General features: G+C 53.3%; 1 protein-coding gene across 9 annotated transcripts in view; it reads right to left on the bottom strand.

The window, feature by feature from the left end:
- Zmiz1 (zinc finger, MIZ-type containing 1) overlaps positions 1–13,263 on the bottom strand; it is a 205,443-nt gene extending 192,180 nt beyond the window's left edge. For 3 of the 9 annotated variants that reach the window (XM_006252539.5, XM_006252538.5, XM_063275483.1), the window contains exon 1: positions 12,756–13,262. The gene's annotated coding sequence lies outside the window, so the exon portion shown is untranslated. Of the gene's footprint in view, positions 1–1,118; positions 6,927–6,962; positions 9,459–10,912; positions 11,307–12,755 lie in introns of those variants that run through there. The other 6 variants (XM_063275482.1, XM_063275484.1, XM_063275487.1 and 3 more) reach the window with 5 other exon arrangements.
- Positions 13,264–13,499: the final 236 nt, after the last annotated feature.

Raw genomic sequence — 13,499 nt, 5'->3', positions numbered from 1 at the left:
GAAAGAGGGGGTGTGAAGGGAGGCCCAGTCCCAGCCCCAGCCTAGGATAACAGAAAGCAAATAAGAAAGAGAGCAGAGGGGAGGAAAGAGGCCTAGCCTTCAGTGGAGACCTTCCCAGCCTCTGATACGATCAGGGGACAAGCTCAGGGTGCAGCTTTTGACCTGGCTTCTTAGGGATGAAAAGGAGTTCACAGGACTGAATGAAGAGACTAGAGAGAATGTCAAGGCTCCAGGCTTGAGGTGCCCCACACATTAGAAAGCTGTGGTGTGCTGTGTGAGCCTGGTGGCTCAGCTGCTTGGGAGGCTGAGACAGGTGAAAGAGAAGTGAAAGGCCCCACCTGTACTGTAGTTCAAGGTCAGCTTGGGCAACTAAACCAGATCTTGCCTCCAAATAAGAAGTTAGTAAGGACGGGGGGTATAACACATGACACAAAACTCTGAGTTTGACCCTTGACCTTGAATAATTTGCATGCGATGGTACCTGCCTATAGTCTCAGCCCTAGAAGGCAGGTCTGGAGGATCAGAAGTTCAAGGTGTCCTCAGCTACAGAGTGAATTCTAGGCCTGGCTGAAAAGGAAACCAGAGACCAAGTGCTAAGTGTGGACCAGGTGTCCAGGGCACTTCCCAATTCCAAGTGTTTAATAGGCATGGTGACAGAGTAGGTACTGTAGTAGTGCCAGTAGAGGTGACAACCCTAAGGGATTCTAGATAACCACTCTCTCCTGGGGGGAGAGGACAAAATCTCTAGCTTAGTTCTCAGGCTAGTGAGAGATGCTCCCTAACTGTCACAGGGAAACAGGCCTAAATGACTTTAAGACCCCCCCCACACACACAACTCCCCATGACCCCTGGAGCTGAGGACCAAACCCAAGGGTCTTGTATTTGCCAGGCAAGTGCTCTACCACTGAACTAGACCCCCAACCCCTACTTTAAGAATCTTAAGAACCATACAGAGGCTGCTGTTCTGCTGTGGTCCCCATCCAGCATGCACTTGGTCCAGCAGGGACAAGGCCAGCTTCAGAGTGGAGGACGGGGGCATATGGAGGCCAGGCTGCGAGGGTAGGAGCACCCAGCATCTCACTAGTTTTGTTTCTGCTCTCTGGGCCTTGGTTCCCTACCTGGAGAGTGGGGAGAAGGAGGGAGGGTGAGAGGGTTCCTCTTCATCATCTCTGGATCTGTGGGTTCTGGGAGGGCTCGTGTCACCTGACACTGCAGCAGCAAATCCGAACTGTGGTCTAGGACAAAGCAACATTTTGTGGCCAAATAGGCCAGGCACGTGGGTAAAGAGTTTCAGAGGGTGGCAACGGTTTCTGGGGGCCCTGGCTCTATTAAGTGACAACTGGCAAAATACAAGACAGCCCCATATGCACTGAAAAGTGTCTTGCTAGAGAATGGCAGCCACAAGCAGGCCATGATCAAGGAACAACAATAACCCTGACAGCACAGTGAATGAATACCCCAGACCCAACAACTCTAGAGAGCAGGGTCAGGGGCTTAGGACCCAGACCTCTGTGAGACAAAGCAGAAATCCCAAGCAGGGTGGAGACCCTGTTGACAGCCATAGATGGCCCTATACCTGATCCTTACTCACTCCAGTGGAGGGCTTATGTAGGGACAGCCACATGCTGCATGGTTGGGATACCTAGGTTCCAGTTCCAGCCCAGCTAGTGGCCTATCCTTCTGGTTTAGACAGAGTGGGTAAATGAAGGGTTGGCCTGGTTTGGGCTGATGTTATTACTGATGCATGTGGTAATAATACTCTCTATGCTGTCCGACATGGTGACACTGCATAGCACTTGACAAGGGTAGGGCCTCCTGTCTGTTGTTCCTAACAGGTGCAAGGAATGCCACAGGAGGAAGCAACACCAAAAGTTCTGATTCCAAACCCAGGGCTTCTTACAGAGAGCGCTTTGGGGCAGACAAGTGTTTGGGTGGAATGGGCCTAGACAGACGGCTGTGGGGAGTCAGGGACATGCTGGACTCAAGCAAGTGCCAGCAGGAGGCTGGCTAGAGAGGACACATTTCTCACATCCATACTGCCCCCACCTCCAGCTGTCAATGAATGTGACAGGAAGAGCCTGAAAGACAAAAACCACCCTCCAAAAGCACCCAGTACAGGATCCTGCTTGCTCAGCAAATGCCAGCCACTTTCTTCCCCCTGTGTCCCAACAATCTGCCTCCCTAGCCACTTCCACATCCCACGACTGACCAGAGTGTGCTACTTCCCCATCCAGCCTGATGTCTTCTGGCTGCCCAGATGGCAAAGAATGGAAGAAGGCCCAGTGCTCTGCCTAGTCTTATGACAACTTGACCCAAGCTAGAGCCATTTGGGAAGAGGGGCAGTCCATTGAGGAAATACCTCCAGAAGATCAACTTGTAAACACGTCTGTAGCGCATTTTCTTAATTAGTGATTGAAGGGGGAGGGACGCAGCTGGTTCTGGGTGGGGCTCTCACTGGGCTGGTGGTCCTGGGTGTGCTCAGAAAGCAGGCTAAGCAAGCCCTGAAGAGCAAGCCAGTACACAGCAGTCCTCCATGGACTCTTCGTCAGTGTCAGCCTCCAGGGTGCTGCACCGGGTTCTTGCCCTGTATTTCCTGGACTACAAGCTGTAAGAGGAAATAGACCCTTTCTTCCTCGGGTTGCTTTGGCCCTGGTGTTTTATCACATCGATAGAACCTAACTTAGAAATTTGGGGCCAAAAGAAAGCCATCCCCTCCAGGGAGCTCATTCTGCTTACTCCATCCTGCCTTAGATTCAGCTGAGTAGGACTCAGGCAATACAATTCCGCTTGTAAAAAAGAGGGGTGAATCCTGAAGTCTTCATGGTTCTGCGATGAAAACTGGGCCCCAGGAGCCCTTCTAAGCCCCATGGAACATGGGATTTTTCAGTTGGAAGGGACTGCTGGGGAGTAAGGAACAGCCTTACTCTGGAGCTGGAACTACTGGAGACGCACAAGGCCACACATGACACTCTGGGGATGCCATACACAGGACATATAACTATTCAGGATGTGGCTGCCAAGATACCTCAAGGACATAGGAACCAAAGGTCCCAGGAATACTGGAAGTGGGTATGTGGAACCTGTGGGTGGTATAGAACACGCCGTGTAGCCTTGGCACTTTGAGGGAGCAGGCAAAGAGGGAAACTATCCAAGTCAGAAAACCCAAGAATTCTGAGGCCTGAATGGATTCAAACCCTCCAAGCAGGCCCACCCCTGCATGAAGGGACCAGCTGGGCTGAGAAGAAACAGCAGAAATTCAAAGTCAGCTCAGGCCGGCTGGGGGCACTGAAGGCTCACCCTTCAGTGAGGGGATCCAGCAGAAGCTGAGTTCATAGCATCACAGCAAACATCCTAACAGAACTAGAATTCCCCCCGGAATTTCAGTTCTTCTCTCAGGATCTACAACACAGTGAGGCGCTGGGGCTCCAGTCGCCCATGCACAATGAGTAGAGAGGCTGAAGGGCAGTGAGCAGCCTCCTCTCCCTGTCAGACACCCAGACAGTTCCTGAAGTCCAGAAAGTCACAACATAAAGACTGTAAGCCAGGGAAATGATGTGCTAACCACAGTGGCATGTGGGGGTCACAGCCCCTCCACAAGGCCCTACCCAAACTGCCTCTCTGCATGCAAAGCCCCCAGAGAAGGCCACTTCACTGTGTCATGGCAGGCAGCTCTTCTCCAGGTGGAGTGTCCTTCTCCAGGAGCCACATAGCGTCTGACCTGGTCTACTGCCTTCCTTGGAGAAAGAGTTGGGGGGAACTTCTCCCCACCTAATCCTCCCAAAGGAGCTTCGGCCTGAATCTGGACACAGTCATTCCACGCTGCAGGAGATAGGACTGTGTCCCAGGAACACCAGACTATTCCAGAAGGCCATACCTACAATCATTCATCCTACATTCCTAGGACCACTCGACCCTGGCCCAGGAAATATGTCTCAGGAGGCCTTTCTTTCCTTAGGGACTTTAGTTGAGTGTCTTTTCTTTCTCCAACCTTGGTTTTCCCACCAGTAAAATGTGGAACGTGGCCAAGAGGAGCTTCGAGACACGCCCAGCTACTCCTCTCATGGTCAGGGACACCAGCCTTGTGGGCAAGGGCATCCTTCTGATACCGTTTCAAGATGTCCACGCTGAAGCCATCTGTGGGCCATCTCTCCCGAAGGTGGGGGCTATAAGAATGAAACTGCGTGCTCTTTACCATAGGAATTCCTCTCAAGCACACTAGGTCGACAGTTTTGGGGGGGCGGGGTAGTGCGTGCTGTGCTACCTCATTAACCGGAATCAGGATGCTGTGACATCATCCCAGTTCCTAATTGGTGGGTTAGGAAACTGAAACTCAGAGGGGTCTATGAGTAACCAAAGGTGCCATTCTCTGTCCTCCTTCACAGATGCTATAAACTATTGTAGGGGGAAAAGCAAGACTCTCAGACAGAAAGCCGGATAGATGACTTAGGACATTCTCCAGGGGTACCAAGCCTCTTGGTAGGTTGAGTTTGAATGTCTTTGGATTATTATTATTAGTCTTTGGGTTATTATTGCCTCTATGAGAGGATAGGTACCCCTCCGATGCTTCACAAGGCCCTACAGACAAGGAATCAGAATGTTTTGGTTGGTTCTGAGTCAGTTTGACCTTGAGCAATCGGTACATTGGAAGTAGGACTTAGGGAAGGCACTCATGACAGTGACTAAGGCTACCATTCCTTAAGACACTTGGTACAGCCAGGCACTGAGCACTCATCTCTAGCTTCTTAACCTATTGGGAGGGCGGCATGTTAGTGATTGTTAGAGTATGAATAACTCTTATAAAGATATGGAAGCCAAGGCCAGAGATGTCAAATACAAAAGATGGAGTTGAGAACAGACTCCAGACAGTCAGAAAAAAATCCTGAAAGAGGCTGGGGAGACGGTTGTCTCAGTCTCTGAAGCACTTGCCATGAAGACCCAGGTCAATCTCCAGGACCCACGGAAAAAGCCAAGGGGAGTGGTGCACTCCACTTACAATCCCAGAACTGGGAGGCAGAGACAGGGAGATCCCTGAGGCTCACTGGTCAGTCAACGTATCCTAATCAGCTAAGGTCCTGGTGAGAAATGCAAACACACACACACACACACACACCATCAGACAAACAAACTTTCGTACACACAGATACACACATACACACACATATACACATTTAGATACACACATACCTACACATATACACACTCAAACCCAAACACACACACAGACACACACACACACACACACGGGTGGAAGCAGGGATGGGGGAACTCAGTAAATGATTTTAAGTGTGTAAACAATAGCAACTTCAGTGATACACAATCCTGTCCACCTGAACCAGCCCCTTCCCAGCTTCCTTGCTGTGGCATCCTACTGTAGGAAAGCCATCTTGGTGGACCTAGGTCCTGTCCCTGAACCCCTCTGGGTTTAGGCTCTCCCGTTCTGCCATCCAAAAAGACAAATAGAGACTCTGGAAGGACTCTTTGTGTTTCCAAACACAAGGAGAAAAAAAGTCAAGACTCTTTCCAGAGAGCTCCCTGATTCTGTCTGTTCCTGGGCTAGGCTGCATGCCGGCTGTTGGAATGGTGTTCTGAGCTTCTCAACTGACCCAGCTGAGGTCAAGGTCCACCCAGGGTGCAGGGATTGGGCAGGAGCCTTGAGGACAGAGCAAAGTCCAGACAATTACATCCTGAGCCCGGTCCCTTTTTCCTCCAGCAGCTGTCACCTGGACCTGACACAGGTGACCCTTAGGGTGGAGCCAGCAGGTTCCTTGTCCAGAGAGGAACCAACAACATGCAGAGAAGCCATCAGCCAAACGAGCTCAGAAGACGGGTTGGGGGACTGGAGGGGAGGAAACCTTGGCATGTGAGAGCTTGGATTCTCTCAAAGGGAACTTGGTTTGACTTCTCTCGCATTGCCATTCCATTCTCAACATGTAGACATATAAACACATGCACACAATCAAGCTTGTATACTACAAGAGGTTTAGAGACTGTCCTTAAAAATGAACTCAAGGGTCACCCCTTCCCTCCCTCAATCCAGCTGGGCTCCTGAGATAGGTTACAAAAAGTCTTTATGGGGGTGCACTAAAGACTGGCCAATAGTAGATGTTCAGTAAATGTCTAATGAACTCATGAACTGCCAGAGCCCAGGTTCTGGGTTTAGTTCATCTCTGTGTACTGCTAACCTTGAGTGAAGTTAATCATTGCTTTATAATGTTCTATTGTCCTGGGCGAGAAAAGGGGTTCTGGGGTAGAAGGGGTGTTTCTTCCTACGGTTCACAGCTAAGAACATAGGGTGAGCCTTTTGGGGTTTAGGGGGAGCCTCCAGGCAGGGAAGGGTTCTGTAGACCACAGAGGAATCCCTTATTGTGAGTAGTTTCCGTTCAAGCCAAATACCCCAAAGGAATTTTGGACAAGGAGCCACTGAAAACACAAAAGAGTCCTATTCTCACAGTCTTGCCATCCATGGCCTGGCCATGTCCTGGTCTGCATAGAGTTTGACAAGCATGTGGGGGAAAAACTGATGGACAAGTGAATTGACACCCCCCCATCTAAGGGCAAGGGACAGAGATAGGCAGAGATAAGCACATGTGCTGGAGGAGAAGGGAAGAGGCATGTGGACCCACCAACAGGGAATAAGTCCGTCCCTCAAATCCTGTTTCTGGGGACAGGTGTCACAGGAAGATTCATAGCTCCTGGAGGTTCAAAGCCTGCTCTAATGGTCCCAAGAATAAGCCATTCTAGTTATCGAAGCCCCTGTCATTCCATGTTACTCTCCAGCCTCAGCTTCCCCATCTTCCCCACTGGTTCAAACAAGGATTTGACCTAGGAAACCTTTGGAAGGGCATTATCTGTTCTGACAGCTTGTGATTCAAACATGCTATAGGAACCCACACACACACACCCCCAGCACACACACACCACCACCGCCCAAGAGACCTGGGAAGGCAGTCCCTATCACCAACCTGTTGTCTAGGGCTAGGGCTAGGCAGAGTCTCCACACACCGTCTGTCTTCAACAGTCTGCTACGGCCAAAACCTTGAAGTGGTTACAATTATAGCCAGGCTAACAGGATTAGGGGAGCGTTGAAATCTAAGAAATCTAATTAGCTCAGACACCCCGGCCTCCCCCAGCACAATCCTGTAGTAACCCTGGCAGCTGGACCTAATGGGAGGGGCAGGCTCCGGTCCCTCGGGGCTACCGTCATTACCTGCACAGGTGTGCCTGGCTAGGCTGGGTCAGACTTCCTGGGGAGGTACCATCTCAGCCTGCCCAGTTACCCACTGCCCACAATCCCACCAGTCAAAGTGGGTATCAAAAAGTGGCAGTCAGTTAGGCTCCAGATGACCAGATGCAAAAGTGGTGGCCATGGTGGAGGGGAGGGAGTATCCAGGGGCCCTAAAGGGCGGCCACCCTACATAGTGTAGGAGACTGACTCAGCCAGAGGAGGGGCAGTTTGAGTCATACTCTGTATCTATAGAAACCATAGCAGCCCAGGGACAATCTTGCTTCTTCCTCCAGGGCCTGGCAGAGCTGAAGCTGGTACATACAGACACCTAGGCGGGCAGACAGAATCTGAGGTTCAGTGTAAGCTCTAGATAGGGGGGGAGAGAGAGAGAGAGAAAGAGAGACAGAGAGAGAGAGAGAGAGAGAGAGAGAGAGAGAGAGAGAGAGAGAGAGAGGAGAGAGCGAGCTGCTAGAGGCATTGACTGTATATAGCCAGATGCAGGGAAGCTGACCTGTGACCCTTCCTGGAAACAATTGCTGCTTCTGCTCATTCCCTCACTGCCACCCCTGGGGCCCACACAGGTTTCTGTGGCACATCCCAGCATAGTTGGGGCTATTGCTCAATGCACTGTGAGGTAGGGATCTGTAAGGCCTACAGTTGAGTCCTGGCTTAAGCACAACCTCTTGGCCTCTCTCTAAGCTTTCGTTTCCTTCTCTGTTAAATGAAAAATAATTCCACACAGTAGCTGACACTGTTGTTTGCGGGACCAAACAAGTTTGAAAAATACCGATTCTAGATGGACCATAGCAGGCAAAGGAAGGGGCTGTGGCCACGCCCTTTCTCATGTGCGCGTGGCAGGCAGCCAGAGGCTGGTGGGTAATTATTTATTTGGACTGGTCTTTCTGCCCTTGTTGGACAAAAGCTCCTAAGAGTGTCTTGCATAGTTCTGGGTCTCGAGGGCCACCGTCTTCACTCTGTAGATTCTCATTAAACACATGAATAGTCAATCCTGGGCCCCTGACCTGACCCTACCCTCGCTATGCAGCTCCTCCCAGGTCAAATGCAATTGTGCGGGGAAAGAAGCATCAAGAAACAAGCCTGGTATCCTAGAGTCAATGGAAGAGAACCTCTTGGGCAGACCCTTCCCTGCACTTCTCTCATTTCAAAAGGCTGGAAACAGCTATTGGAAGGGTGCCCCCCACACCCCATGTACACATATCATTCCATTATGATACAGGACTCAGACCTCATGGTCATTAAGGGAAAACAAGCCTGTGGTTGGGAGAGGCCAAAGCATTTTAAGTCAGGATTCTCAGGGGATATGGCTTTCCCGGAGGCATCCAATGAGTTCAGATGCTGCCCAGAGGTGGTGGTGAGCACCCTAGCACAGGAAGCATGTAAGCCAAGGTTGAACAGTGAGCAGTCAACTATCAGGGAGGTAGGGATAATGGAGCAACATCTGGAAAAGGTTTCCAGCATCCCTTACCCCCCAACCTGGCCCTTCCATCATAGGTCTGTTCTGTACCAGAGGCTGCCTAACTTTCAGGATGAAGACTCAAATGTTTGTTTTGGCCTCATCCTCCCAGCAACCATGGAATGATAGGCATTCTGGGCTTGAACCCACTTTACAAATCAGGAGACTGAGGCCCAGCAGAGTGACATCCTGGCCCACACAGCTAGCAAACCACAGCCTCATGCTATGCTTCCCTTCCCCATCTAGTGTCTATGGTAGGTTTGCTATGTGTTGCCTCCCTGAGGGGCAGTGTAACTCATGGCCGAAGCTTCCAGTCTAGGCTTCACGTACCCAAGAAGGCTGGCACAACCCTGCCTCAGAGTATCTTCAGGACAAAGATTTCCCCCAGAGAGGGCCTGGGTGGAGGCCATTGTGTCTTGCTGAGAGGATCCAGCAGTCACCAGGAGAAACTGCAGCCAGGGTCAGGGTCAGGGGTAATTAGGGCAGCAGCCTTTGTTCTCTACACAAAACCCTAGGAGTCTCATAAAGATGCAGGAGAGGCTGGAACCTGGCAAGGACCCATGGGAGCAGTTATGAATGAACATTTATGGGACCCAGTCATTATCTGGCAGGCTCTATGTGCTGGTATCATGCCACCATACCCACAGACGGTTCCCCAAATTAACTTGCTGCTGCACAGGTTTCTTACAACATTTTACCCTAAGACTTAGGTCAAAACTACTCAGTGAACCTGGAGTTAGGTATCCAAGCTTCCTACACATGGCCCTCTTGCCCCCCCCCCCCCGCCCGACTCCGAGGACATATACAAACTTCAAGTTTGTGGGTCTTCTCAGCTGGGTCCTTCCAGCTTCTGATATGAGTGAACCTGTGGGTCATCTAAACAGTAGCCAGGGGTGAAAATGTGGGATTGCTGTGGATAGGGAAGTGTTGAAGTGTTGCATGTATGGGGGGGGGGCACACACAGGGGGGTTGTTGAACCAAACCCCAGCTTCTAGGTCTTTCTTCATTTGCCCTGAATCCCCCCCCCCCACACACACACTTTTACTTAGAATGAAAAAAAAAAAAAAAGAACATTTTGTCCCCACAAAGAAGCCAGCAGTGCACAGACAAGGTTATTTATTCAAACTTTTTTCCTAAGTCCAGTCCCCTCTGTGAGCCTGTGAGCACTACTCAGAAAGTCTTACAACCACAGCAGCTCAAGTCTTGGAAACTCTATAGCTCCTCCCCCAGCCCCAGCCACCAAGTTCCCAAGTCTAAACTTCTGATTCATATGAGAAAACTAGGTCTCCTAACTGTGTGACTCTGGGCCAGGGATGCTTCTGTCCTTTGGAGAAAAACAAAACAACCAAAACCATAAAACTCAGAGGACAACACCATCTCCTTGCACACGCTCCTAGGCAGATAGATAGGGCTTTCAATGTGCCTTTTGTTTGATGCTGGTGTTTCCACATCCTCTTCTTGAAGAGGGAAAGGTCAGCACAAGGCTCCCGGGTGTTCACAAGCCCTCTGCCTTCACTCAGGGGCCAGGAATTTCCCCTTCTTTGGACCTCTTAAAAAAAAAACCAGTCCGGATAAGAAAGACCATGAGCTTGCCCCCTCATCTAAACTTCACAAACAGCTCACAGGCAAATCTTCCCTCTTCTACACTCCAGTCACTGTGCAAGCATAGGGAGGCAGGCAGGGATTCACCAGCAGCCAAGTCGCCTGTTTCTCCAGCCCCAGTCACTATCCCTTTATCTGTACCTTCAAAATAAAATAAAAGAAAGAAAGAAGGAAATAAGAAAGAAAGAAAGAAAGAAAGAAGGAAAGAAAGAAAGAAAGAAAGAAGAGAAAAGAAAAAAAGAAAAAACAGTAATAAGCAAAACCAGGCACCTCTGGGAACAGCCTCTGGCCTCCTGCCCTGCCTGTGTAACCAGCCTGTCCTCACACCCACGAGGGAGGGAGGAGACTGCACTAGTTAACCCTCTGGTCTACCAGGCCCAGTTCCCAGGTTGCAGCAGAGGCAAACTGTTGCTCAAGAAAACCATTGGCACCAGGAGGCAGCTAGAGCCAATGGCTCTCTATGTAGCGCCAAGGCAGGGGCTTCCACCGGCCCCTTCCAAATCCAGGGGGTTGGTCCCCACTGTCCATGCCTGGGGCTGTCCACCCACGGGGCTCCAAATGTCCCTGGCAGTGCAGAGAGGAGGGAAAGGTTGGCCGAGCGATGCACTCACCCCGCCAGCCCAGCCGCCAGCCAGCTTCTTGGAGATCTCAGAGAGAACATTTGTTTGGGCTGCCAAGTTAAATCTTCCTCCCTCATGTCAGGGCATTGGAAAAGCAGTCAGGGGAAAGGGGAAGGGGGAGAGCGGGGGAAGGAGCCGCGGGAAGGAGGGCGGGAGAAAGCGAGCAAGCAATCCAGGCGGGCAGGCTCTGAGCCTCAGTTACTCTTAGCACTGCCAGCCCAAGAAGCTGCAGCTCCCAGGGCAGATGTTGACCGAGCTATCTACCAGAGATCTGGTCACCCGGGCTTTCAGGGCTCCCGGGTGGGGTGCGGGATGCCAGGCTCCTTGAGCCCGGGCTGCGGGAGAGGCCCTTCGTCCTGCTCCGGGCTGGAGGCACAAGGTGGAACTGTAAACCAGAGAAAGGAAAGTTTTCAGCAGGTAAAGGAAAGGGCAGAGTAGCCGCGCCGATCCGTTTTCCCCCGGGAAGGGTGGGGGGCCCAGGCCCGCAGTCCTGGCGCGCTCCCGTCCGCTAGCCCTCCCGCCCGGGTTGTTTACATTCCTGGAGTGTCTTTTAAACCCGAGGCTGTGGCCGGCTCCTGGCCTTCTCCCGCGGCTTCGGGGCAGTCTCCCGTGAAAATCTGCTGGCGCACAATGGCCGGGAGAGGAGGCCGCCCCTCTCCCGCGCCCCCACCGCTCCAGGGCGGGGAGCCTGCCCTCTGCACCGCGCCCTCTCCCTGCCTGGCCAGCTTCCTGGACAGATGTCCCCGGCCAGGGGGCGACGCGATCCCGCAGCCTGCACCACGACACCGAGGCCGTGCTCCCCACTGTTTTCTCCCTGGCCCTGACGCCAGGAATGTGAAACAAGCTTTCAGAGCTTCCCTCCCACAATCCGGACCCAGCTTCAGCTCCGGCCCGGCCCCCCAACCTCCTCCCGGGTCGGCCTCCCACTCCCCCGGGGCCGCCGTCGCCGCCGTCGCCGCCGGAGACAGAGAGGAAGAAAGAACACGGGGAAATTACTTTCGTATTTGCAACGCGCGCGCGCATACACACACACACACACACACACACACACACACACACACACACACACACACACACACACACACACACACACATCTTCCCCTTGGGCTCGCCTCCCGACTGGGGCAGCCCCGGCCAGACGTTGGCCTGAAAGCCCCTTCGGCTTCCGAAGCCCGAACGAGAAGCCTCAACACATCTCCTCAACGTGTCCTGCTTTAGCCACGCGCCGCGTTTCCCCGAGCTATTCTCCCCCCAAAACAACTTAACCGCGCCCCCATCTCCCATGTACAAAAGTGTGTTCTCCATAGAAATTTGGAGGCACAACTTAACATCACCAACCCCTGGCCACCCTAGAATCCAGCGCCTTCCTGGCGGTTCTCCTACGCACACAGGAGCACAACTTCATATCTTTCCAAAAGGAGCAAGGGAGACCCAGCCAGTTCTTCCCGGGTCCTCTCCTCCCTCCTCCGAATCCGTATCCCGGCCGGCCCCCGACTGTTCGGAGCGACGGCTGGAGGCGCGCCGGCAGGAGGCGGGCACCGAGTCCGCGCGCACAACCACACCGGCGCCCCGTACATCCGAAAACCCCCGGGTCCCCGCGCTCATCCGGAGTCGCTCTACACAAGCTGGGTGCTCGCTGGTGGCCAGGGCCTCCGCCCCCGGCGGCCAGGGCAGCAGCGCCGAGCCCGCACGGCTGGCTTCTCTCGCCCGGCCGGAGCTAAACCTTTAAGCGGAAAGCCCTAGTACAGTACCCGGCGCTCGCACCCTGACGATCCGCCGGGAGCGGGTGGAAGCCTCGGAGCTAACGGGCGCTTGGCTCTGTCCCCAAACTTACCGGGCTCTGCGAGCACCACTGCCACCGCTGGAGGACGCGCCGCTGCCACCGCCGTGTAGGGCAGGCTGGAGCCCGGAGGAGCGCAGCGAGAGCGCGGAGATCCACTCGGCTCCGGCTCTGGTTCCCGCTCCTCACCGGCCGGCGATAGGGTCAGCGCGCTGCGCGGGCGCTGCTCGCTTGCTCTGCGGCCCGATCGCAGCTCGCCCGGCCGGCCGCTTGCTCTCCGGGGCGCCCGCCGCCGCCGCTCGCTTTTTTAATGTCCACAGACAGTGAAAAGGAACTCGGCGTTAGGGGGTGAGTAAGTGAATCAACTCGCCCGGAGCCGAGCAAGTTGAAGTGTCAGATTACATTGGCTATTCTATTTCCAAAGGGCCCCGCGCCGCCGGCCTCCCGCAAAAGCCGGCACGGAGTAATGGCGGGAGCGGAGCGCCGCGCCTCCAGCGCGCAGGTCTGCTGGCCTTGGTTCGCTCTCCATCTGCGCGCTCGCTGCGCTCTCCTTTTCCCTTTCCTTTCCCTTCCGCCTCTCCCCTTTCCCTTCTTTTCCTCCCTCTGTTCCCTGTGCCCAGGTCTCAGCTCTCTTCCAGACCCTGTTAGGCTCCTCGCCACCCTTACCCTCATATGCTGCTTTGCTCACTCTCTCGTCCCTCCTCTCACCTCCCTTCACTGCTCTTTAACGCCCCCCCCCCCCCGCCATTCCATAAGTTTGGAGCCGGGAGACTGATGTGCCTAGGAAAGGACCACATT

The sequence above is a fragment of the Rattus norvegicus genome, chromosome 16, assembly GCF_036323735.1.
Source record: "Rattus norvegicus strain BN/NHsdMcwi chromosome 16, GRCr8, whole genome shotgun sequence".
Classification (NCBI taxonomy): Eukaryota; Metazoa; Chordata; class Mammalia; order Rodentia; family Muridae; genus Rattus; species Rattus norvegicus.
The sequence above is the reverse complement of the archived record's forward strand: the minus strand, read 5'-3'. Positions and strand labels throughout refer to the sequence as shown.